Raw genomic sequence first — 27,397 nt, forward strand, 5'->3', positions numbered from 1 at the left:
CTGGGAACGAACTCGTCGTGATGTTCTCCGAGTTCTTCAGCCCATTTGGCCATACGGGCTGTCTTGTTATTAGAACTCAATACCTGTTTGATGGGTACATCCGCGGATGACCTTTATCTTTGTGAGATTGGAAGTAAGGTCGAAACTTTCGAGCTGAGTAGAGTAAAGAAAGCATTGCTTTCTCCATTGGAGAGTAGTGCTTTTCTGCTTCTGCCAATATTTTGCTAGTGAAGTAGACCGGCTTTTCGATTCCATCATGCTCGCGAAAGAGAACTGAGCTGATTCCGAAGTCGGTAGTTGCAAGGTACAGCCCTAGTGTTTCTCCTTTTTCTGGTTTGGACAGGACGGGTGGAGTTGATAAATAGGCTTTTAGGTCAGTGAAGGCTTTGTGGCACTCGTTTGTCAAAGTAAAAGTTGCTCCCTTTTTGAGTATTTGCAGGAATGGTCTGCATTTGTCTGATGCTCTTGAGATGAACTTGTTGAGGGCTGAAACCATGCCAGATAACTTGTAGATTTGTTGCTTTGTGATTGGTTTTGGCATTTCAAGGAGAGCTCGTATCTATTTTGGGTTTGCTTCAATGTGTCTTTGTGAGACGAGGTAACCTAAAAATTTCGCTAAGGTTACTCCAAATACGCATTTGGCTGGGTTGAGCTTCATCTTGTTTTGACGGAGTCGTTCGAAGGCTCCTTGTAGGTGGGAGATGTGATCACCTGCCTTTTGCTTTTGACCACCATGTCGTATATGTAGACTTCCATAGTGTCTCATAGCAAGTCTTTGAACATTTTTCTGACAAGCCTTTGGTAGGCTGCTCTTGCGTTCTTCAAGCCAAAAGGTAGGACGTTATAGCAAAATGTACCTTGCTCAGTTATGAAGGACGTCTTTTCCTGATCTTTTTCTGCAAATGGTATTTGGTTGTACCCACTATATGCGTCCATAAATGACAAAAGCTCATGGTATTTGGTTGTACCAATATGTCGATTCTTGGTAGGGGGAAGCTGTCCTTTGGGCAGTGCTTGTTGACGTTGGTGAAATTTATGCAGAGTCGTACCTGCCCATTCTTCTTTGGAACGACTACCATGTTAGCAAGCCAGGTCGGGTACTCGACTTCTCTGATGAATCCCACATTTTTGAGCTTTTCTATCTCTTCGTTGATGGCTTTTTGAAACTTGAGTGCTAGCTTCCTAGGTCGTTGTTTGATAGGCTTGATGGTTGGATCTACATTTAACTTGTGGCAAGCGACTTGAGGGTCAATTCCTGGCATATCGATATACGACTAAGCAAAAATATCTTTATTGAGAGATAGAAATTTGACAAGCTACTCCTTGAGCTTGGGGTCTAAGTCTGCCCCTACATATACAAATTTTGGGTCATCAATTGTGCCCAAATTGACCTTTTCTCCTGGTTCTATTTGAGCTTGTTTTCCTTTGAGCTTTTCTGATGCCTCTGCTGGAGGGCTGGATGTTTGGGGATCCTGCCTCTTTGCGACGTCCTTGGTTTCGACGACCTGAGGCTTGGGTGAGGTCGTAGTGCTGACCTGAATACATCGGTGAGCCTCTAGTTGGTTGCTTCTAAGCTCCATGATGCCTCTGGGACCAGGGTATCGTAGGACCTGGTGTAGGGTTGATGGAATTGCTTAGATTTTATGAATCCAACGACGTCCTAGAATGGCTGTGTAGGACGACTTGACATCGATCAGACTGAAGCGTATTAAAGTTTTGACCATGTCCTCTTTGTCGCCAATGGAGACTGGTAGGATTACGTCTCCGATGGCATCTGTACTATCTCCGTTGAACCCATAAAGCAGTGCATTGGACTCTATCATTACCGAGTCCGGTAGGTGCATGTCCTTGTATGTTTGATAGAATAGTATGTCGCATGAGCTCCTTAGATCGATGAGGACTCTTTGGACTGTCCAACCATTGATTTTGACATGCAATACCAAGGCATCATTGTGAGGTAGGCATATCTTGTCTAAATCCTTTTCTGTGCCATTGTCTTTTTAAGATCGGTGGGGTTGATCATATTGGCTTTGTGTGAGAGGTGGTAGATTTCTTGGATTGCTCCCACTCTTCTGCGTTTCTCCCGACCTGAGGTTTCGTTGTTTGAGGTGTCTGTAATCATGTTGATTACTTTGTCCTCATCTTGGTCGGAGGAGTGCTATCTTCTGTTGTGCCTTGACCGACCTGGAGACTTAGATCGTTGAGTTGATCTGCTCCTACCTCTGTTTCTATTGTTGGTAGGTCGTTCATTACTGTGGCTCCTGCTTCTGTGGCGTTTGGCATCCAGCTTGTGCCTCAGATCACTTTCTGGCAAGAACTCTTTTAATTTGCCTTCCTCCACTAGGTCTTGGAGGTAGTGCTTGAGGCTCCAACAATCATTGGTGTTGTGGTGGTGGAGTTTGTGGAAATGGCAATATGGAAGCTCTGGTATGGCTATCACCTTGTTGATGTTTGGTTTGAAGTACGGCGCTGTATATATCTTCTTCAGGATTTGACTTAGCGTCCTAGAGAAATTGGAGAATTCCCTCTTTGTGTATGAGGGTTTGTTGGCGTTCGATATCTTGTTGTTGTTGTTGCTGTTGTTGTTGTTGTTATTGCTATTTGAATATTGCTTGCTTTCCTTGGGGTCTGGCTCATTGCTAACTGCGAGGACCTCTTTGACTTTGCGTTTGGCCATCCACTCTTCGTACTTGATGTATTTGTCGACTCTGTGATACAGGTCGGCTGAGGTGTCTGGCTTGTTGCGCATGAGGGACCCTGCTAGGTCGGAGTTGTCCAAGAGGGCGTTTGTGAATGCCGAAATTGCAAAACCGTCACTGAGTCCTGATTCCAGCGAGAGGAGGTCTTTCTTAAAATGCCTTAGGAAGGCTCGGATCGTTTCGCCATGAGCTTGCTTGAGTTGGAATAAGGAGTCCAGGTTGTCGCGCTTTTTTCTGTTGTGGATGAATTCTGCTACGAACGTCTCAGCAAGGCTGTCGAAGTTGTTAATCGAATCTGGAGGGAGTGTGTAAAACCAGTCTATTGCTCCGTCCTTTAAACTGGCTGGAAAAAGTTTGCACATCAAGTAGTCGTAGTCAGGATGGCTGTATAGTGCTAGGATTTGGCTGAAGCGGGCTACGTGCTCGCCTGGGTAGGAGGTACCGTCATATAACGGGAACTTTGGTTGAATGAACTCTGAAGGAGGTTGTTTGTCTCTGATATCTTGGATGAATGGTGATGCTTTGTATGTCTCCAGCATCTTCTGAGCGATCTAGATCGCAATGGCTCTTTCGCTTGACTTCTCTAGTTTTTGCGCGAAGTCTTCTAAATGCTGATTGGTGGTGTTGGCTAGGGCTGCAACAGTGTTGTGCTCCCCTGCTTCTATGGTGCCATTGTTTGTGTTGGAGTTGGCATTCTCTCACACTGTCTGGTTTTCCTGTTGCAAAGTGATGAAGGCTTCTTGGAGTGTCTTCATCTGGTCTGCCAATGCTTGTAGGTTGGGCTCCATTGTGGTTTTGCTGACCAGCTTCGTGGGCTTGAGAAAAGAGTGGTTGTTCTTTTCTTAAGGAAACGAACCGGCAGACGGCGCCAATATAGATGTTGGTTATTTTGGGACTACGACCTGATGATCTGTTGGATAGGAAATGGTTGCACTCTTCTTGGGACAAAAGTTGCCTACGTATCAAGTTTCTCGGGGTAAACTTGAATCAAGCCTTACATAGTTCATCTCTCTCTATTTGTAGATGTGTGTCTGAACTGTTATGGATTGTAGATCCACCTTGTATGCTATCTTGATGATTTGTCATTACTCTGATGTTACAAAGTAAATGACTCCTTGATTGTTGCGTTGACTGAGCTTCAGGATTGCGCTAGTTGATATCTTTCCATGCATGGCTGTAACTGTTGCTGGTAACGACCTGGCTGTTGGGTCGTTGGTACGATCTGATGTTATGGGACGAGCTGGAGTAAGATGTCCTGCCTTGTGGACACGTGTTCTGTAGTGTAGAACGGATGGTACTTACAATGGTATTGTAGTGATCAAGAGAACTAACTAATTATCACTACAACACAAAAGGTCATAGATAGCTTCCAAAAAATGCTATGAAATAAGAGGCATAACGTTTTGTCAAACGCTATCTATTAGCATGCTATCCTTTAGATGATAGCGTTTTTCCAAAAAACGCAATTGTTCTATAGCGTTTGTGCATTTTTGCTATCTTTATTAATAGCGTTGGAAGTGAACGCTAAGGATATTTAATAGCGGCTGTTCTTTAGCGCTATTGTATTTAATAGCGTTGTTTAGTGAAATGCTATCAATTTTAATTGCGTTTTAGTTCCTGCTATTCTTATTTCATTGTGTTAACATCCACCAATGCTATACTTTCAATTGCAATATTGTTATAAATGCCATCATTTAATTTTTTTTATTTGGTTTTATTAAAATTTATTTATAATGCACATTAATAGATATTAATCATTTTGTTTCCATACTTTGAATATGTAAAAACACCATGAAAACTTACAAAGTTGTTGATATTGTACTAATCAAACATCTAAGTAACACAAAATATTGACAACAGATATATTAGATATTACTTGTTTAATTACCAAAAACAAGTTAACACCTTACTTCATTCATATATATAAATGTACATGTGTGCCAAAAAAAGAGAAGCATGTCTTCCAAGACAACTGTATCTCCCAAACAAAATATACTTTGCAGCAGTTAAGTTTGCTCAATAATTTCTTTGAACAAGACAATTAAAAGTTAGCTGCCTATAGCTAATGTCTCGGTTTCCTTCTAGCTCCTTATCGACATCAATCCAAAATAGGCTACATATGCATCCACGAGACCCACGCACACAAGCTAACTAGCTTGCTACCACCTGCAAAAAGATTGACCATAGTAAATATATATGATTTAGACATAATGCCATAACAATATCATTATTATCAACTAACTAATATAAAGATGGAGTTCCTGAACTATTTGGATGCAGACAATTGTGCATTCAACAATGGAATCAATAACATACTTAGTAGGTCATTCTATTTTATACAAATTGTTTTGACGATCCTGAAAGAAGATAAGAATTAATACGACTACAAAAAAAGTTTTATAGAAAATTAATCAAACAATGGTTTACCTTAATTGCTTTCATCTGTAAATATGACATGCTTTGTTGGCCATGCAACTATAGACCCTCTAGCATCTCCGATAGTTTCCAATTCAGAACTCTGTCTCCAAAGTCGCGCTTCCGAGTTCTTAACCACATCTACCCAAACTTTGGAGGCATTGTCTCCAAGTGGCAAACAATGCACCTTCACGTTAGGATCATTTGTCTCCCAATGCCCTTCAGCAACTAACTCATGTGGCACCAACCAATTCATTAACTTGCAACTCCTATCTATGGTACCTTTACTTCCAAGTGGCTACATTTGCAACGCAAAAATTGAAACAAAAGAACTTGTATTCAAGAAACACTTTATATAAACGAATAATAGTTTGTATGGACTTTACCTGTACAAAAGTAATTGGATTAATTGTATTTGCAGCCTTAGTTGATTCTATCACTTCCATACTCCCTTTACATGGCACCTAAATATGACAAACAAAGTAAATTCCTGGATGGCATCTCACAAAAATGTGTTAACTTCTGTCCACTATTTACCATGAAAAAGAAATCATGAAACCAAAACCCATATTCATTTTTTGTTTTTAATTTAAAAAGAAATTATTACATAATGTAATAAAAATAACAAGTATCAAGGTCTTTAACAACAGTGAAATGGCTACAGTACATATACCAATGCAAAATATTAGACAAACTCTAGGCACAAAACTCAGGTCTAACACCTCGACGATATCTATTCTAAAAGACCAGCTCAAGTGATTTCATGCCCGACTTGAGAGAGAATCTAGCTAGCAGCAAGGTATGCCTTCAGTTCAGGTACACTCGATAGATTTTATCAAAGATGAATCTACAACTTTTTTTTATCATCTTTCTTCCCTTGAGGGAGCACATTCTTCTCCTCTTTCTCTGCTTCATAAAACTCGCCCTCTCCTTTCTTCTACTTCCTTGCAACTTCCTTGGCAAAATACTTGTCATCAAATTTAGCAACATCTAAGCCGGTGATGTCGACCTTGGTGGAAGTCGCAATCACGTAGGATTGGTTCACACAACGTAAGGGAACACCATTGAACTTAAATGGGCCACCAGTAACAAGAAGCAAGCCAGATGCAAGTTGGTTGAGAAAAACAACTCTCTTCCCCTTAAACCTTCCAGCTAGAATAATCAAAACAGTTCCAGGGGTAATACTTGCCCTGAGCTTGGTGGGTTTGTGTTTGCGTTTATTAACGAAAGGTTTCTTGACGTCATCGGCAAGGTAGAACTTGGGAGGTTTTTCAGTAGGTTTCTATTTAGCAAGTTTGGCATCATGATGAGAGAAGATGTTGAGGAAAGGCTTGAAACCCTAATTTGTGTTAGAGTGGCGACTTGAGTGTCTTCCAAGTTTCACTTTGTCTAAATTTCTAGCGGTATATTGTACGTGTTCAACCAAAACCACAAGGTTTAAGAAAACCAAATTAACCGCTAGCGTTAAAGTTTTATGACAAACCAAATCGAATTCAGCAGCAAACACCCTTAATTGATACCATTTTGTAACCAATTACAACTCTTCAAATATCAAATTATTACCAAAGAGAACATGTGACAATGTACATAACAAGTGTCAGTTAAGTGTGCAGAAGTTAATAAGAGCATAATCATTGTTCTTCATATGCAATTCTCACCCGTGGAAGTGAAGTAGTTGGAGTGGTAGTATGTATCACTTGCTCACTCGTCATGCCTTGATCCTAAATACCCTACATCCCCAAAAAAAAAACAAGAATTTTAGAATTCATAAATGCTGACATAAGAAAAAGAAAAGAAAAATTATTTAGTATATATACGTTCATTTTACCTGTGGAAGCGAAGTAGTTGGAGTACTAGTTGGCTGCTGTACTTGCTCGGATTGACCCTAGAAAAAAATAACAATGCAACTTTAAATATAGACTGAAAAACAATCAAAATTAACTATTGTATAGTGTTGATCAGTCACTTGCCTTTAAAGTAGACATTAATGTTCTTATAATTTCATTTTGACTATTCACCAAATTGCTCATCTGAGTCACATCCTTCTTGACCAAAGCAAGCTCCTCTTGTAGTTGGGTCACAAATGCCTTGTCTTGTGATACAACTCCTAGTCTGGAAGGAGTTACTCCAGATCCCACTCCTCTTAAACGGCCATGACGATCAAGACCAAGTACTTGTGAAAGCACATCATCTCGCATAGAGTTGGTAAATGAATCTGCTACCGCTGAATCTCTAAGTTCTTGCATCTTTTTCTATAATTTCATTTGTTATACTACCAAGATTTAGCCTAGCTCGATTGTTGTCCGAATATCTAAGACTGAAACTTACAATAACGATTTATACTTACCATTTTTTTGGCGACATGAGCATTTGATGGTTCACCACGTTTCTTAGTGTGTCCTTTGAACCAAACATCAACTCTAGTTACAAACGAGGGATTAGAACTCTCCTTTCTCTACAAAAAGTTTAATTTCACAAGAAAAAATAATTTAATTTAGTAAGATACTTTATGTAAAAAAGATTTAACAAATTTGATTGACAGTGAATTGAATCACCATTTTGTCCTCCAAGCGTGTATAACCTTGTCGGCTGCATGTGTGTGGAAGATCTTGCTTTGCTCTCATTTCCTGAAACTTTCAACTCCTCATCTACAATACAAGAGCATAAACATTTTTATAATAATTATATATCATTCCTAAATCACGGTAATAGCAAAATCCTAAAAACCCTAGTTAATGTGATTATTGATTTCAATCGCAATTGAAAACCCTAGGTTTTCATTCTATCGCAATCTCTTCATATTCTACCCCTTTTCCGTTTTCTCATAATCTCGTCTCGATCGATGCTGTTGAAGTAAAGGAGGCAATATTGTTTGTGACAATCCATTTATCGAAAGGTACCTTCTTTTTTATTTATTTTTTCATTGCTAGATTCCACAATTGTAAATGCTTACTTGAAACTAGTGGTATGCACCTTTGGGATATGACTTTGAGTCGCATATGAAGTGCAGGTTCACTGTTTGTCTCTCTCATTTTGAATCCATATCTATCGAATGTCCTTCATTTTTACAGTAACTATGAGTGCTTTGTGTCAGGATTTGACTATGCTAAATAATTATCTTTATACCTTTTCTTCAGTTTCACTACTACTACTACTAGTCATTTCTACTTTTCTTCTCAACATTCTAAACTACCTCTTGGTGTTTCAGGCTTTCAGCTCTGCTGCTTCTCTGGTATGTATGTTTCATGCTTAAACCAAGTTACTGTTATATGGTGTTCTTTTGTTTTGGTTTTTTGTATGTTTTAAGTGTGCCCATGTTGTTAGTTTGTTGAAATAAGTAGAGAAATGATAAGGGAATGATAATGACAGTGATTTTTTTGGGGGGTATTTTTTGTGATGTTTAGAATGAGTATGGGAGCACACATATCTAGATTCATACATAAAGATTGGGGGTTTTAGGTTTTGGTCCTCCTAATAATAGAGTAATTAGGCTTTGGTCCAACAATGATCGTTTATTAGGTTTTGGTCCTCCTAACCATGAGTTGACCGTGAGTTGACTTGGTTGACCAACCCTGGGCGTCCACCCATCTCACATATTTTGCTATTACCCATAATACCCTTCTCTTCCATGGTCTTCATTAAATCAAAGGCTTCTTTCACATGCTTACCTTTTGCTAATGCATAAATGACAGCATTGTAAACCTTTCTATCAAGAGAAACACCCAAATGCTTCATTCGATTGAATAGCTTGAGAACTTCATGAAGGTTACTAGCTTTTGAGTAGCAAGAAATCATGGATACTCGAGTACGAGACAGTATCACATACAATTCCTTTCTTACCCATTAACCTCCAAAACCTCTTCGCTTGACCCAAGTTAATGAGCATGTTACACCATCCATTGAGAATGATGTTGAAAGTCTTGGTGTTGAGTGGGTAAGCCTTCTCATTACAGAAAAGCAAATGTTCAGCATCTTGAACATTCTTATACCAACAGAGAGCACTAAGGAGGTCTTGAAAATTCCTCAATACCAATCTCAAAGTTAAACCGTTTGTGCACATAAAAAGTATTTATCGCCTTCCCAACATCATGAACTGCACAATATTTCCTTATCATAATCAAAAGTGTCCGAGGATTCACCAAAGATGGTCCTACTTTCCCTCCTCTCATCTCATCAATCAAATTCCAAGTTATACCAAACTTCCTCATTTTCCCAAGTATAGACATCATCGAATGGTATTCATGAACAGAATGACTATACCCTTCTTGTTTTCCAGCCCATTAGAAAGACGTAAATGCCGCCGTCCAATCATTCCTAACTCGAGAAAGAACCTCTAAAACCAATTCCCTTGATGAGGGTATGCCACATTTCTCAAGCTTACCTTTGCTTCTGTAGCACTACTCTCAAACTTACTTAAAATACCCACAATTATCTCAACATTCTGAATAAGTTTCTCATCTTTAATACCCAACCCTTCTAACTCGATGAAATGATGTGAGTTTGAAACTCGATGAAATGATGTGAGTTTGAATACAAATGGAGAAAAATCCATGGTTACATCTTCTCCATAGACTTTGAACTGAAGTTTGATACATTAAATAAATAATAATCACAATATGTTTGTGGAAATGACTGAGAGAAAGATAAAGGTGGATTGGTTAATAACGTTGATTGAATGAATTTGAAAGTTTTGGTGTAAGAAAATGTGTTCCTTCGATTTTTTTTTTTTTTAGTTATTCAGAAGGATATTGTGGGTAATAGCAAAATATGTGAGATAGGTGGACGTCCATGGTTGGTCAACCAAGTCAACTCACGGTTAGGAGGACCAAAACCTAATAAACGATCATTGTTGGACCAAAGCCTAATTACTCTATTATTAGGAGGACCAAAACCTAAAAACCCCCATAAAGATTTAGAATTTTATAGTTTTGTAATCTTATACTTGATTTCATAACTGAATTTGATGAGGCTCACTCTATATATTACATAGGTCTCAAGCCTTTGTTACTGGTTTTCCAATATACACAAGAATGGAATTAGTATTGTTACTAGTAGTCTGGTGCTAAATAAGTCTTTTAGGAGTGAATCAGGTAAATGTAGCTGTGCAGATGGAGGACATGGTTTAGACTACAGGATTCATGGACAACCACACATTATGGTTTGGTTGCTTGTGTTTAGATAATTCTCAAGTATTTGGTTAGCTATGCTAAATCAAATACCGAGGCACATGGTGCAAAATTTATGTCTTTGGTGGTAGTTTCTATGGCCACAAACCTTGGGCTGAAGTTTTCGACCCAGAATTAAAGAAATACTACGTAGAGCAATGTGAATTACTTAAGTGGTATGATTTTGGTTATTGTTATGACACACAGTCTCATGCCAATCAATTTATGCAAAAAAGAAAGTGTAGTTAATAAGGGAGGGCTTAGGGTGTAATTATTCTGTTAGCTGGAAAGTTAAGATTTAGATGTAATGAGAGTTGTCACTGATTAGACTTGCTGTAGAACCGATATTGTTTTGAAGAAGTTCTTTTAGAGCAGCTGTGTTTTCGACCATTGCTATATGTTCTCTGTTCAGATAACCAGCAGGCTCAAGCCTTACAAGTAGATGGAAACACACAAGACATAGCTACTAAAGAGCTCAACTAAAACAAAATGTATCACTATGCTGCTACAGTTCTACTTGAGTATTATCTTACTTTGTACGTGATGTGAACATACTTTGATTAAGATAAAGGGTAACTCTGTATATTGGTCTTTCAAACCACATAGCCCACACTAAACGAACTAAATGCACAATTCAATTGCTATGACCAACACAGAAGTGATTTATACATATTTTCACTTCATTTTCAAAAGAACCCCTTTTCACTTTCTCTGATAGGAAATATGAGAATGTCTAGTGTAATTATTTCTAGTTATTATTTCACTAGTTCGTGGACCTGCTCATAGTGTACTTGTATTTACTTACCCCAAAGGCCCAAACACATATATATTCAAGACCTTCTTAGCCATATTCAAGACCATTTTTAGTTGCATGAATATAATCTTTTGAATTCCATTATATTGCTATATTGCTAATGTATTATAAATTAATACTATATTTCTTTTTCAAATTCAACAGGATTAAAGAATACTAGCTAACAGTAGTAACAAAAGGAAGTAATAAGGAAGTAACAAGGTTACAACCAGAATTAAAGAATACTAGCTAACAGTAGTAACAAAAGGAAGTAATAAGGTTGCAACCAAAACAAGTAAAGGTCATTAACATGACATCAGCACACCTTTTGTAACAAGTTCACACTTAAAATCTCTTACTTCAAAACCCCAAACAATGCATAGGAAGTACATATAATCATACATGATATGATGAAGCAGACATTACCGTACTATTATTTCCATCACATGTTCCTAAGTAAACAAGAAAATATAGCAAAAGCATACAATAGCATGACACATAACATTTGATAAATCTATATGTAACGCTCAAATAAGTGGAATGAAAGTTCATGTGTAAAGCTTACTCCTTTTGAGGATATGACTAATCTTTAGCAAAATCCCTAAGCAACTTGCAAGGATAATTCATAGCAAAATTCCATTACTAAACCTTGATTCAACAATTCCATTACTAAACCTTGGTCAATACATCCCGAAATGAATACACATGAGTTGAACCATAACACTTGTTCTATATAGGGACAAATTTATCAAAATAAATTTTAACCAAAAAGTTTCAAAATTTAATCGGCAGTTTTATAATTGCTGTAAAAAGTTCCAATTTTGAAATCTTTATCCATCGAAAAATTTAAACCCAATTAAAATTTGCCTTCAAAAAATTAAATCGACTTAAAGAACACAAACAATCAATGGGAAAAATGAATTTTGTATACCTTGATGGGGAGAACAAATGGTTGTTGATGGTGAAAGGTGGCTGATGGAGGAGATAAGAAATGTGGAGAAAGGTGGCTGATGGAGGAGAGAAGAAATGTTCGTCTATTTCTTATAAGAGATTTTGGGGGAAATAAAGAGGGAAACAAAAAAAGAAGCACCCATTGTAATTTGGTTATTGGGGGATTTTAATTTCAGAGGTGGGTCAACTGAAAAAAATAGTAAGGGGTACACGATAGCAAAATATCCCTAAACGCAATTAATTGATAACGTTGGATGGTATATTGCTATTGGAAAAACGTTTATAGCATTATTTTCCTAATGCTATTATATAAATGCTATTGAAAGTGGTTTTTCTTGTAGTGTATCAATGAACTGATGAAGATTTAGAATTTAAATGGTTATTGATCAACAATGTCGGTTACAATATTCTCTCTATCTCTCTCTATCTTGCTCCGTGTTTACAGCTTTTCTAGAATAAATCCAATGAATCTTGATCTTTCTCCTTCTTGTCTGTATATAGTGTTTCAGCTATAGTCTTGCCCAATCATTTCCTACCACGTGTCCATTCTCTTCTTCTTCCTCTTTTTCCCACTTTGAACTTGCAATATATAAACTTATGTGCGTGCGAAATATCGATAGTCATGTCGATATTTCTGGTTAATCACAATATTTGCGCTGGAATATCAGACTGACGATATTTGCCCAAGACATTGCCCCCTCTCGAGACTTTCAAATTTATATCTCGAAAATTTGAATGTTTCGAGAAAAACCTGGGAAAAACCCAAAATTCAAACTGAAATAATTCAAAATTCAAAATTCCAAGCGGTTATTGTTAAAACTGAAAAGTCAGATCAAAATATCAACTATAAAAAATTTCTTTCGCTTTCTCTCTCTTCTTTTATTCGCAAAAAGCTTGAGATATTCAAACCCCACCACCATTAACATCCTGAAAAACTTCACTTTGGATTTACTCACTGTCCTCTTCATTAGATCTTTCTGCAAACTTAACAGGTTAGTTAGAATAAACTTTAATATACTTATTTGCTATCATAATCTTTTTCCCTTCACTCTATTATTTCTTAATATCGTGTCTGTTTCTTTTCTTGATTTTAAGAAGGTTAGGGTTAGGGTTTAAACTTGATTATTTTATTTGTTTAACCATTTATACTAACTAGACTTTTGAAATATATTTTGATCTGTTTCAGTATGGTTAAGAGAAAAACTTATGTTAATTTTAGGCGAACACTCTCGAAATAATCCTGGCTTCGACGTCAAGAACGTATGCTTTTGAGACACACATCCTCACCTCGAAACCCGGCATTGTCACCACGAAACCTCAATATGAGTATAACAAATAAAATTTTATACAATTATACTGAGTATAACGATAGTAGTATCGATGAAGGATATAATTATAATAAAAAATTTATTGTTTCTAGTGATACCAATATGTCGAATGATGATATCCAGTGTGCAACTCAAAACAGCTCTTCTTCTTCAACCTCAACATTGCAAAGGACCGAGACTGATGAACCAACTTGGCGCCCATCGTATCTTGTTGATGGCTTATCATGCCATCCTTTCGAGACTGTGGCCACGGAGTCAAAGCACGAAAACATGGAAGATCACAGCTTATGGAGCAGTGGTTTGAATCCATACATTCCAAAAAGACCCAACTTAGACATAATTAGGTCTGCATATCAGATACCATATAATATCACTCTTCGACACTACGCTGAATGTAGGAGAGGAACCAAATGCCAAAGTGGTGAAGCCCAGACAATCATCATCACTGTTGGGCAACTAGCTGTTGGTTTGCAACTCCCCTTAACTGACCTCGATCGAGAGGTACTGAACTACCTGACCATCTCTCCTGGCCAAGGCACTGGCAATTTTTGGAGACTACTGTATATTTGCAACTATTATAATTCTCATCTTGAACCCAATGTGTGGAAATCCCAAAGAATCCTGCTTATCGACATTCAAAACCACTATACCTTTTTCGAACGCATCGAGAAAAACAAAAACGGTATATCTGAGCCCAATGAATATTTTTATCCCAAGAAGCGAAGCAACCGACCAGGTATCATAAGAGTAAATTGAGATAGTGACTTTAGATGGCCATTATATCCTATAATTGTATATGGTCAATGGGAGTCATCTGCTTCTATTGTTGTTCCCTCCTTGGTACACTGCGTTTTTAATCTTAGAGGTATATAATCTATGATCCCAACTCTTGCCACAAAATTTTGACACTCGATCTCGGATCTTTCATCTGACTGGCCTATCCTTATGCCCTTGCCCTTGTTTCAGCACTAAAACCTGCGACTTCGAGAAGTCATGGAGAATCTTCTAGAGTTATGGATCTTCTGAGAGGCACTGATGACGAAATAACTGCTCGAACTGGTGCTGATAAATATAGAAATCCAGCTTCGAATGTCACTTTATAAGATGTCGACAATTATGTTGCTCCTTTGTATACCTTAAAGAGTAATAATGTGCTTCGAGGTCAAGATCCTTCACCTTCCCAACCTGTTATACCTTCCAAAACTGCTTCATTTTCATTACAACCTTGTTCGTTTGAAAAAGGATTTAGAAAAACTTTTGATTCTTCTGAATTGCCTGTTAACACTCCTCGATGTTATTTTGATTATATGATAAATGGTTTTAAAATGACTGAAGATCTCTTTCCCAAAATCAAACAAGAAATTCAGGACATCTATAATTATCCACTTTTGCAAGATGTGTTTGATCACCACTGCTTATTGTACACAGATATGGAATCTCGCATTCCTCATGTTCAAGACAAATTAACCAAATCCCTGAACAAGTTTCTGAAAGCGAAAAAATCAACAGGTGGCAGTTCCTCCCAGGCTCCTACCTCTTCCAAAGAAAAAAATGTCGATATTGGTCTTCATCAAAAGAAGAGAAAAGAACTTTGTTCCACTGAAGTGCCACCAACCTCGAAGGTGACTAAAGCTGCAAAAACTACCACCACTATTGCACCTATCCTTGTGCCCTCCAAATCATCAGCTATTCCAGCCGCTAATAAACCCACTATTTCGTCCACTGCTTCTGGCTCTTCTTCTCCATCTGAAGTTTTTGTGGATGATTTTGTCCTTCGAAACAAGAAAAAAGTTCTGAAATGTGCTTCTCTATTTTCTGATCCTTCGACACCTGGACTCGGAGAAGCTCTTGTTATGAATACAATTCTTCTTCGAGATAGATCAGCGATAGCTGAAATTGCCACAGCTGAACGATTTCAAATTTTGTGTTCTTCTCTCAAAAAAGTAAGTATATACCTTGGCCTTACTCTTATCTCAGTTTGCCCATTATCTATAATGTACTCATCTACTATATCTTGATTCCATGCTAAAGTTGCTGTTGTTGGTCAGTTTGAGCATGATATGAGTAACTTTCGCCTTCTCCGGGATGATAATGACAAATTGAGAAAAGAGAGAGAAAAGCTCCAACATTCTTTTGAAGAAGAAAATAAACAACATGCTCTCACCCGTTTCCTACTTAATTTTGCTGAAACCGCTCGTGATGCTGCGCATGCCAATATGAAGAGATTTGTTGACTAGAATACGGAGTTGATCAAGAAAATGAATAACTCTTATGCTGACATGGAGAAGAAACTCGAACAAGAAAGAACAAAGAAAACTGGTCTTGAGGCAGAACTTAAAAAAGTTAATCTCGAGCTGGTTATTGCTGAAGAGAATATGAAATATTGTGTTTCCACTATGAAGAGTTTTAGATCATATCTTTCTGCTGATGTTATTGCTAACACAACCTTGATTCTGATGATGAGAGCGATATGCCGTCCAAAACTGCTACCCTTGATCTTGAGAAAGATGTTGTCGAATCTGCTATCCCTGTCACTGAGGCTATCGAGACTGAGAAAACCAATGATGCAGATGACGTGGGTAAAACTAATCCCAACGAGATAGCACTCTACTTAAAAAGAAATTTTGACTTTCGATACCACTCAACCTAAAAGTAGTATCAATTGATACTTAGTAATATTTTGAAAAGAAAATTCATCTTTCGATACCACTCTACTCAAAAGCAGCATCAATTGATACTTAGTAATATTTTGAAAAGAAAATTTGACTTTCGATACCACTCTACTTAAAAGCAGTATCAATTGATACTTAATAAGATTTTGAAAAGAAAATTCGACTTTTGATACCACTCTACTTAAAAGCAGTATCAATTGATACTTAATAAGATTTTGAAAAGAAAATTCGACTTTCAATTCCTCTTTACTCAAAAACAGTATCAATTGATACTTAGTAATATTTTGAAAAGAAAATTCGTCTTTCGATGCCACTCTACTTAAAAGTAGTATCAATTGATACTTAGTAATATTTTGAAAAGAAAATTCGACTTTCGATACCATTCTACTTAAAAGCAGTATCAATTGATACTTAATAAGATTTTGAAAAGAAAATTCGACTTTCGATACCACTCTACTTAAAAGCAGTATCAATTGATACTTAATAAGATTTTGAAAAGAAAATTCAACTTTCGATACCACTCTACTCAAAAGCAGTATCAATTGATACTTAGTAATATTTTGAAAAGAAAATTCGACTTTCGATACCCTTGTCTTCAAACCTTAAATCTACAGATCATCAGGATTTTTTGTTTGACCTGGTACAGATACCAGTATTCGAACTCGTCATCTTGCTTGAATTCAACTTTGGTAATGAACCTTGTAACATTTACTCAATGTAAACATTCATATTAATAATAAATAAATGCAACCAACTAGATCATAACCCAACATGCATTTAAGCTTTATTATCATTTAGGTCTAAAACTTCCCCGCGCCCAAAAATTACTTTTTCATTAACTTTCCTCGTTTTCTGAATACTCATCATTAAATTACCTCGTTTTCTTACTAATTAACATTAAATTACCTCATTTTCTTACTAATTAACATTAAATTCCCTCGTTTTTATAATTTTTAGTACTATAAAAAGACCACCATTTGCATAATTCTAAACCATTTTCTACCAATTTTTTACTGTAAAAAACTTAAATTAAAACACAAAAAATGTCTCCCATTTCAAACTTGCTAACTATTCTTGCTTTCTTTATGGTTCTCCCTGACTGACCTCACTGGTCAGACTGTCCTACAACCGAACATTCAGACGATGAAGAAGATCAAGAAGAAGAAGAAGATGAATATGAGGATGAATGGCTTCGAGACCCCTACTGTTATGAAAATAAATAAATATGGGTATTCTACTGATGGTGACGATGAGGATGATGGTGATGATGGTGATGATGAAAATGAAGATGAAGATGAGGATGATGAAGATGATGAAGATGAAGACTAATGCTTTCTCTATGTTTTTTAGTTTTATATCTGATGTATTACAACACCCTGTGCTGCTTATGTTGTCTCTTTTTAATAAGTTATTATTGTCCTATTCTTGCTTTAATACCAAATTTTTCGTACAATTCTATGAAATGGCGTTCTCAATTATTTAAAAAAAAACAATATTGAATTTCAATACTATTCTCCTGATATATTTGGAACTAAAAAAATAAGGAAGAAAAGTATTCCTTATTACTACATACCTTAGGCGTCTGCCTCCTTTTACTTTGACCTGGTATCGAGCATTGAGCATACGATACCACATATGCAAAGATTTTCATCACGATCTTGACCTGATATTGACATCTTTGCCAATACCAGGATTTTTCTCATGATCTTGACATGATATTGACATCTCTGCCAATACCAGGATTTTTTTTACCCGAACTTGACATTGCTGCCGAGAACTGGATTTTTTTACCCGAACTCGACATTGCTGTCCAAGAACTAGATTTTTTTACCCAAACTTGACATTACTGTCAAGAACTGGAATTTTTTACCCGAACTCGACATTGTTGTCCAAGAACTAGATTTTTTTATCCGAACTTGACATGCTGCCAAGAACTGGATTTTTTTACCCGAACTTAACATTTCTACCAAGAACTGGATTTTTTTACCCGAACTCGACATTGCTGCCAAGAACTAGATTTTTTGATCTGGTATCGAGATGAGGATCTATAGATCACCAGGGTTTAGGTTTGACCTGGTATCGAGATGAGGATCTACAGATCACTAGGGTTTTTGATTGACCTGTTATCAATATATAATTCTAGATATACCAAGATCTATGATATTTGCATAGATATTGCTTTTGGAAATAACAATCTCTTTATTAAATGTATAAATTTGAGAAAAAATATATGAAGATACTTAGAATATTCTTTATTGATAAAATGCTTTCAAATTGCTTACATTTTGAGGCTTTGGTAATATTACACCTTCAACCATTTTTAAGTAATAAGCTTCATTGATTCCCACTTTGTGAATGATGTAAGGCCCATCCCAGCTTGCTGCTAGTTTGCCAACTCCTTTCTCTTTAGTTGCTTGAGTAACCACTTTCAAGACCAAATTACCTTCTTGAAAATGTCTCTCTCTCACTTTCTTGTTGAAAGCTTTTCTGAGCTGCCGATGGTATGTGTCGAGCCTTAATCTTGCTTGATCTCTTGTTTCCTCGAGATTAAGGACTTATGTTGCCATTACTTCATTATTCTGAACAGTCATTAAGACTTTTGTTCTGGATGTCGATACCACCATTTTTGATGGGGTTACTGATTTCATGCCATAAGCTAAAGTAAAAGGAGATTCACCCGTGGAAGTTCGAGGTGTCGTTCTATAAGCCCATAGAACGCTATTTAATTCATCCACCCATAGACCTTTCTTGTCTTCCAGCTTTTTTTTGATATTATCCATAATGGTTTTATTTGTTGCTTTTGTTTGCCCGTTACCCTGAGCATAATATGGCGCAGATGTGAAGTGTTTCACCTTGTATGATTCCAATAAAGATTTTACCTTTCCTCCCTCGAACTGTGGCCCGTTATCCGATATAATGGCATATGACAACCCATATCAACATATTACTCTTTCAAAAATAAAATTTATCACGTCCTGCTCCTTTATGTGCTGTAAGGCTATGACCTCTACCCACTTGGTGAAATAGTCTGTGACTGCGAGCATGAATCGCCTTTTTCCTCTTCCAAGTGTTAGAGGTCCGACAATGTCCATTCCCCATAGCGCAAAAGGCCATGGGTTTGATACGCAGTGCAACTCTTTAGCTGGAACGTGTATAGACTTTCCATGTATTTGTCATTGCATACATTTTTTAGCATAACGAAGACAATCCCTTCACATTTTAGGCCAAAAATATCCTTACCTCGTGATTTTATTTGCCAATGACTTTCCAGCTGAATGATTCCCACACTCTCCTTCGTGTAATTCTGCAACACTACAAGAAAAAAAGGCTTTATATCACTGTTAAAAATCGTCACAAAAAGTCTTTTGTCACTATTTTTTTTTTCCAAAACCATGACGGAGTGAGAGTCATTTATTTTTTTCCCAAAACCATCACAAATATTTGTTCCAAACTAGCCTCTCCCTACCATAAAAAATGGTAACAACTACTCAAAAACCGTCACAACAAATCATATCATCTGTGACGGTTTTAAATAAACGGTTATGCATTCATCTTTTTTAACGGTCATAAAACCATAAAAAACGGTAACAACTGCTCAAAAACCGTTACAACAAATCATATAATTTGTGACGGTTTTAAATAAATTGTTATGCATTCATCCTTTTTAACGGTCATAAAAAGTACCATCAGTCATGACGTTTTGGGTAAAACAGTGATATGTATATATTGTTTTTTTTTATTATTAAAAAAAGAAAAAAGAAACGTAAATATATATGAAAACTCACAAAATTGGGACCTGCAATAAACTACACACCTGAATAAACTACATACCTGAATATGATCTATTAAATTTCAAATACACTCATATATAGTGCTAATTTTATTGAAACATTCCAATCCCCTTCAATAACCAATATATATTTGTACTTAATCATAAAACGTAATGAAGTAAATAACACATTTCCAATCTAATTCATATAAATTTAATCAGCCTAATCCAAATCCAAATGAAAAAATAACATAATCTCGTTAAAGTTGATCACCCGACCACGTATGTCTTCAGCGCTATGGTTCATCTTCGTCTTGAGAATAGTTCATAATACATTCTTGGATGAACTTAACAAAATCCATTCAAACTTCATTTATCTCCTTGTCAATAAAAGCCTTTTTATGGCTAAGATTTTTTAGCTGGAATATAAGAAACAACAAGGTTATAACATAAAGCTATTATGAAAAATATCACGAGTGTTGTGAACAAGAATAAATGTACCGAAAAGTGACCAAAGAAATACCTGAAATGAGTATGACAAGCATCATAATACTGTTGGAATGCATCTAAAATAATAGTCAGGTTGGGAGAAAATGTAGGAAATTTCTTCTCAGGGAGAAGAATATTGCTTGCGCTAGTGACTAATTCCCCAAATGGATGACAGAAGAATGCCAAAGCCTTTAAGTATGAAAGAAAAGAAACTCTTCCGTGCTCATACTTGCAACTTACAGAATACTCACATGATACACAGCTATTAGATCCACCATGAAAATAGTCTGCTAAAGAACGAAGCACATCGTTCAAGTATAGAAGATCATCCCACCACGAATAGGAAGCGTAATCAATGACTCAGATAATAAACCTTCGGATCCAATCACTACAAAAGGAACAACTTTATCTGACAGACAATAACTGTCGCCAAAGGTATTACCCGACAGCCAAGAACCGCTGAACGACCGTCAAAAAATGCTCAGTTGGCATAGGATTCCGACAGTTATTAACGGTTAGAATAGGCCGTCGGGGTTGATGATCTATGCCGATGGTTATTCCCACTGCTTTGGACTGTTGGGTATTCCTGCTGTTAAAAACCGTCAGATATTGACTGTTGTTACAAATCGTCGGATATTGTCACTAGCCGTCGGATAGGATAAGTGTTATAGGCCATTGGGTATTCCAATAGTTGGCGCCTGCTATTGTCCGTCGAGGTAGTTTACTACTAGACAGTTGGTATCCGTCGGGTATTAATTTTTTTGTTTAAAAAAAAATATTGGTTATAATAATTCTTACAGGTATCCCAATATCCCATCTAAAAGCTTTACTAGCAATTTTCTCATATAACGAAAGTCATTTATTTGTAATGCTGGGCAATAATGAATAATGCACTTGAAAAAAAAACCTCGAAAATCTCATTTCGCTAGTTTAGCCATTTCATAATCATTTTCTTTTTGTTTCTCTGAAAGACAATAGAAACCAACTAACAACGATTGACGCCATATGCCAATACACTAGAGAAGATGAGACATTGATATTTTTTCAAGCTTTACCAAAACTAAATCTCTTCATTAAGCGGAACAAAAAAGGAAAAAAACATATCTTCACAATTTAGTGACCACAAGGGTATACTATAGTAGATAATACGCACCATTGATATCCGAAGCCTTCCGCAGTGCGATGGTACCTCCCACTTCTTCGCATGAATTCAAAGAATTCTGCTCTTTCTAGATTGTATTTCAAGGGTACCCAGGAACTTCACCGAGTACAGGAGCCAACTCATTCTTTCCAAACCTCTCTTTATCAAAAAAATTCGCATGGACAGTCCTTCCTCCGAAGAAGCAACCATCAAGATCAATGAGAGCCTTTGTAGTCTCCTCTGACCTTTCAAACTGTACAAATATCCAAACTACCTTGTCCACTGGAAAGTTGGTTTCTATGATCTCAAAAATAAGGACACGAGTTACAGTACCATACTTTGCACACTCAGATGCCACCTCATCTTCTAGCTTATCATCCACCTCACCAGGACCCACCTTTAGAAAAAAAGTATAGTCAGGATAAGCAACTCAAAAGGTGGCTACTGATAGGGTTATATACTAAAAACATTACTTTTGTATTAACTCTAATTCTTTATATTTTGAATGAGAATCATATGGGTAAATGTTATACATATTAGTTATATGCATATGTCTAATACTTTATGTTGTAGATGATATGGTGTGGACACACAGAAGATCATATCATCAGTACCTTATAAAGTATAAGTAATCGTTCACAACCTAGATGGATTTGGACAAACCATTGGTACGGTTGTAGTATAATATGGTATTAGTGTATCTTGACTATAGGATTACACTAGTACATTTTGTGTGTATTGAACAGGACCAAGTGAGGTTGTTTCTCTTTATACTGACTATATAAGAGAACAAACGCCTCTGTTATTATGGATGCTTGTCCTCTTAATCCAGATATAATAACGGGCACTTATGTGCATTGTACATTGTTTTAAATCATCAATGAGTGAGATTCATTTGTGAATCAACAAACTCGATGGATTGGGTAATGATATTGTATGTAAGGTGTGCTGTTAATTAAAGAAGGAATCCGTGACCTGCAGGAAGTCGGGTTGATGATGTCCCCTTGAGGAGCTCAAAAAGATTGTCATGTAAACCCTGCAGGTGGATTTATTCTGACATGACAATGAGGTTGAGTGGTACTACTCAAGGACATAAGAAGTTGATTAATATAGTTGTCAGTAACTTGACTTAATCAACGGACATTCGATATCTCAAACACGGGGAGATCAACGAGCATATAATATGGAGCCCATAAACGCTGACATGTAATTTGGGATTAGGGTGGTAGTGCAACAATGGCCTTTAGTGGAATAAGCTATTTGTTGACAGACTTGGGCCGTGTGTTCTGGGCAAACATGGAAAGCCCAAGCCCGTCAGGAGGCCCCACCCTAATTTCTCCTCATGGTCCCTGTTGTAGCCTATAAATAGAATCCCTTCTCTCCTGGCCGAAATTACTATTCACTCTAGATTGAAAAGAGAGGCAAGGAAAGATAGATCCAAAATTGGATCTAGCTTTGTGAGAAAGAAGGGGGTTGGTAGATCGTTGCCTACACAACGTCCAATCTATTGAAAGGAATACAACAGAAGATCAAGGGGTTGATTGTTGATTCTGATTTCATAAAACTTGGATTCTCAGAGTCATCTCAAGTAGGATTTACAGGTATGTTTTCTAATCTAAAACCGTGAACCCCATTAATTCCGCTGCGTGTGGGTTTTTGCGATTTGTAGAAATTTGCATTATGAAATAATGGTTCCTACAGCTACAAGTAAGTGGTACAGAATAGGCGCATAAATAGCCCTTTCCCAAAACAATACAAAATATACTTGACAAAAATATCTATACATGAATTAGCAAAAAATGGGTATAGCTCTAGCAAAACTAATTTGCAAATATGACACTTTCAACCATTGCCCACTTTTTAAAAATCACTTAAATGGCTACACTAGACAAGTCTAAAATTGTTGTTTCAATGTCAAAAGTACGTTGGCAAAAGGGAGCATAAAAAAGGAGGAACATCTAGAAAGATGTTTAAGGCCAACCCAAGCCCAACCAGGTGATGAAAACCACAAACAGGAGCTCAGTACCTAGGATTGCCCATAAAACTAGAAACACACAGACACACATAATGATATATCTTTTCCTTCAAAGAATCTACGCCTACTTCTTGGTTTAACTCACCCCACTAAGATGCGCCAAAGAGATGTGCATCACACCAGTGACACAACTCTTTTGAGGCTCTATTTATATGTGACATTAGTTTTCATATTGCAATCTACTTTCCAAGAGCCTCCAGATGAGGCTCAACTAAGTCTCAAGCTTCTAGCATTTCACAAACATTAATGCAATGCAGTATCTGATCATTAAAAGTTATTATATATCATAACATTGAATCAATGAATATATCTAGATATTTATACAGAAAAAAAAAACAAAAAAAAGAAAAGAAAAAAGGTTTGATCTGTGGCCTATATCAGTGGCATTCCCAACTCATAAACACCATTGATGATTTAATACAAGTAATAAACAATTGGCATGCAAAACTAATTTCATGTAAACATCAATTTGATATGATTGTGACTTGGTTCCATGCTTATCTCCAATTACCAAAATATAAATCCGACAGAACCATAAGCTTTTCCACGTTGTGTTTAAACAAAAAGTACCCAGATGGCAAACTTGAAGTGCAAAATATAAAAAGAGACGTAGAAAACAAAAATCTTAAATACAACTGCTTGTAAAAATAAATAAAGGAAAAAAGTGCATACCATATTCCGTAGCAGGAGAACCCGAGTAGGTATACCATTGATGTTAACACTCTTAGGCTTCTTCTTTGCTTTGGTTTCGCTAGCATTCACAATTACTCCAGCTCGTCTATCTGTCTTCTTAGCCATCAAAGGAGTAGCAATCCCAACATTACATTCTTTCCCCTCCAATTACATTCTTGCAGGTTCCCACTCAAATGCTACAAGCACCAATATATTCATAAAGAAACAATTAGAACAACAAAATGCTAAAATTAAAAGTACCCTGCTCAAAAACATTGAATAGTTTGTTACTCGCATGACTACAATAATCTTGCCTAACATGATTCTTCAAAGGAGAAACAGGACTCCAAGCTAAGATAGGAATAATATCGGGGTAACATTTAAATTTAAGACCGGACAAGAAATGTAGGATTGAACAAACAGCCCTTAATGTACATAGATATACAGATGAAAGAAGAATTTCCTGGTCAAACAAACCTGTACAAAGAATTTGGCACATCATACGATATCATCCCATCGGGCTTTAAGTATTGGATTAGGGAGTGCAAACTCACAGGCTGCAAATGCGAGAGCATGCATAAGATGATCGCAAAGACCATGAAACCATCTAAAATCATAGGTTAACAGTCTTTTCTACTAAGTTGCAAAGCTACAGTAAGCCCCGGTGAAAGGAAAATGATATTTCCACGGCAAGAGTCCCAGTATCCCAAACCTAAACTAGTGTTTTGGAAACTGAACTGCTTATTAAATAGGAAAGCTAACAAGTTTAATCACCAGCTCAAAAGACAAACATTAGAGTATTTGCGTAAAAATTACAATTACTAAATATAATAAGAGTTGAGAGTAGTATTCAGCAAATATAATCACTATATGAGACCTTTTTCTCTGGTGGGATCGATGGGTGACAAGATATGCGAGTACCTTCAAGTTAAAGTTCACCGATACTACCTTCATTTACTAGTATGTTTCTAAATCATTCAATTAGTGAGCCACCACAGCAAAATCATGCTATTAAACATTCTTAACCACCTTCAACAATCTAATGCTTGATAACAATATGATAGATTCAGGAGAAACATCTAGAGAATATGACGTTAGGTTCCACCCAAAATACAGTCGTTTAGTAAGTGATCCATCTTGAAAAGAAAGTCAGTAATGTATAGCATGTGCTAACCCATAAGTCCTATGAATTTCAGATAATAGGCCTTACTTCTGTTGCTTCGTGATCAGGTTTCCCATGCTTCAGGGTCAAAGGGGACCTACCCCTAAGAACATAATTGCCAAGCATACAAATAAGAGTGATTCCTTTGAAGAGAAGCAAGGAAGAAAAATTCTATTAGTAACTACAGAATGAGGAAACTTACTGTTCTATTGCAGACAAAGCCAGACCTGGTATTAGTCCATAATCAAATGCCTGCACATGTACACAAAGACAAAGTGACATGACAGTGCCAAAGAGTAATAAGATGCTCACTGGTGAAAAGCTTTAAACACCTTAACTACGAGAACTGCATCTGCTAATGATATACCTAACATGTAGGCTATCATCTATCAGAAGAGCCTGCATCATCCATTCAATGTGAGATCAGGTATCGTTGTGACATTGAAACTGGTTATCGGAGTTCCCAACTAACCAAAATTTTCTTTTTGAAACTGGAAAACCTAACAGCCCGAGTGAAGAGAGAGTCGTGGGCGTTTCGAACCTTTTTCCTTTTTTTGTAGAGGAGAGCACGTACGGCTCACTGGGCTATGTTGGTGTGTCTAATTTGTGTGGTCTCAGTAGTTATTTTTTAGTGGAGTTGTGGCAACACTGACCGAAAACTGAATGGGTCATATAAGACGGTGACATAAAGTGGGCGTGTTATATTTCGAATTAGTTGTTTTTTAGTGGAGTTGTGGGCGTGCTGGACCAAAAACTAGTTGGGTCAAATAATGGGTCCAACAATCTACTTTCACCAAAACTGAACTTACAGCAAATTATGACAAAGCCAAATAGAGAAACAAATTAAACTTTCCCCCTCATCTGGCTTGGTAAGCGTCGGTATTTCTTGTAGATACTTCTTTAATTCAGAAAATGCTTCTTCACATTCTTCATTCCAACAAAATTTAGTATTTTTTTTAAAAACGTAAAAAGTGGCTTACATTGATATAAAGTTCTGGATATGAATCTGTTGAGCACCGCCATTCTTCCCATCAGCCTTTGTATCTGCTTTCTAGTCATTGGTGATAACATTTGCTGAAGCGCTCGTATCTGATCAGGATTAGCATTGATGCCTCACTTTGTAACAATGTACCCTAAAAATTTGCCAGAGCTGACCCCGAAGGTACATTTTTCTAAGTTAAGCTTCATATTAAACTCTCACAATATTCAGAATACAATGTCGAGGTCCTTCATTTGATCTTCAGCTTTCATAGACTTTATGACCATATCATCGATATATACCTCGACAATTCGCTTGATGAGATTTTTAAACATCTTTTCTACTAACCTTTGATAAGTGGCTCCAGCATTTTTCAATCCAAACGGCATTCTGATGAAACAGTATATACCTCCATTAACGACGAACGCCGTTTTTAGTTGGTCTATAATAGCCATTAGCATATGAAAATACCCTGAATATCCCTTGCAAAAACTGATCAACTCAAAACCAGCTGTTCGATCCACCAACTCATCGATTCTTGGCATGTGATAATGATCTTTAGGACACTTCTTATTCACATCTGTAAAGTCGACACAAATCTGAACTTTACCATCTTTCTTAGGTACTACTTCTATGTTTGCCACCCATTCAGAATGCTCTACTTCTCTGATTATGCCATTATTTAACATCTTCTGTATCTTGGCTTGCACCGTTTCCTCGTACATTGGTCTAACCTTTCGATGCTTTTGATGGACTGGAACTGCATTTTCTTCCATATTAAGTTTGTGTGAACAGATAGCTGGATCGGTACCAGTTAGATCCGACATTGACCATGCAAAAATATCCTGATTCTCTTTCAAAAAGACCATAAACTCATTTCTTATTGTGGCATGCATTTCTGTACCAATGAACGTATGACGTTCACTTTCTCCTGTACGAATATTAACTTTCTCCACCGCCTCTATTGTTTTTCTTTCCCAAGGGGTTTCTTCATTTTGCTTTAACTCTTGTGTGAACTTTACCTGCTCATGTATCTGCATATCGGTGTCGACAAGTAAAGCTTGCTGTAACTGCTAGTTAGAGCTGTCCAAGACGCCCCCAGTGTCTTGCCTTTTTCCCTTCATCAT

General features: G+C 36.9%; 2 pseudogenes; both read right to left on the reverse strand.

Annotated features, from left to right (window-relative positions):
• Window positions 1-5,740: 5,740 nt before the first annotated feature.
• Window positions 5,741-8,276, reverse strand: LOC147516675 (large ribosomal subunit protein eL6-like; annotated as a pseudogene).
• A 369-nt stretch (window positions 8,277-8,645) lies between these two features.
• On the reverse strand, window positions 8,646-11,140 carry LOC147516676 (pentatricopeptide repeat-containing protein At5g15010, mitochondrial pseudogene; annotated as a pseudogene).
• Window positions 11,141-27,397: the final 16,257 nt, after the last annotated feature.

Source organism: Coptis chinensis, chromosome 2, assembly GCF_015680905.1.
Source record: "Coptis chinensis isolate HL-2020 chromosome 2, ASM1568090v1, whole genome shotgun sequence".
Taxonomy (NCBI): Eukaryota; Viridiplantae; Streptophyta; class Magnoliopsida; order Ranunculales; family Ranunculaceae; genus Coptis; species Coptis chinensis.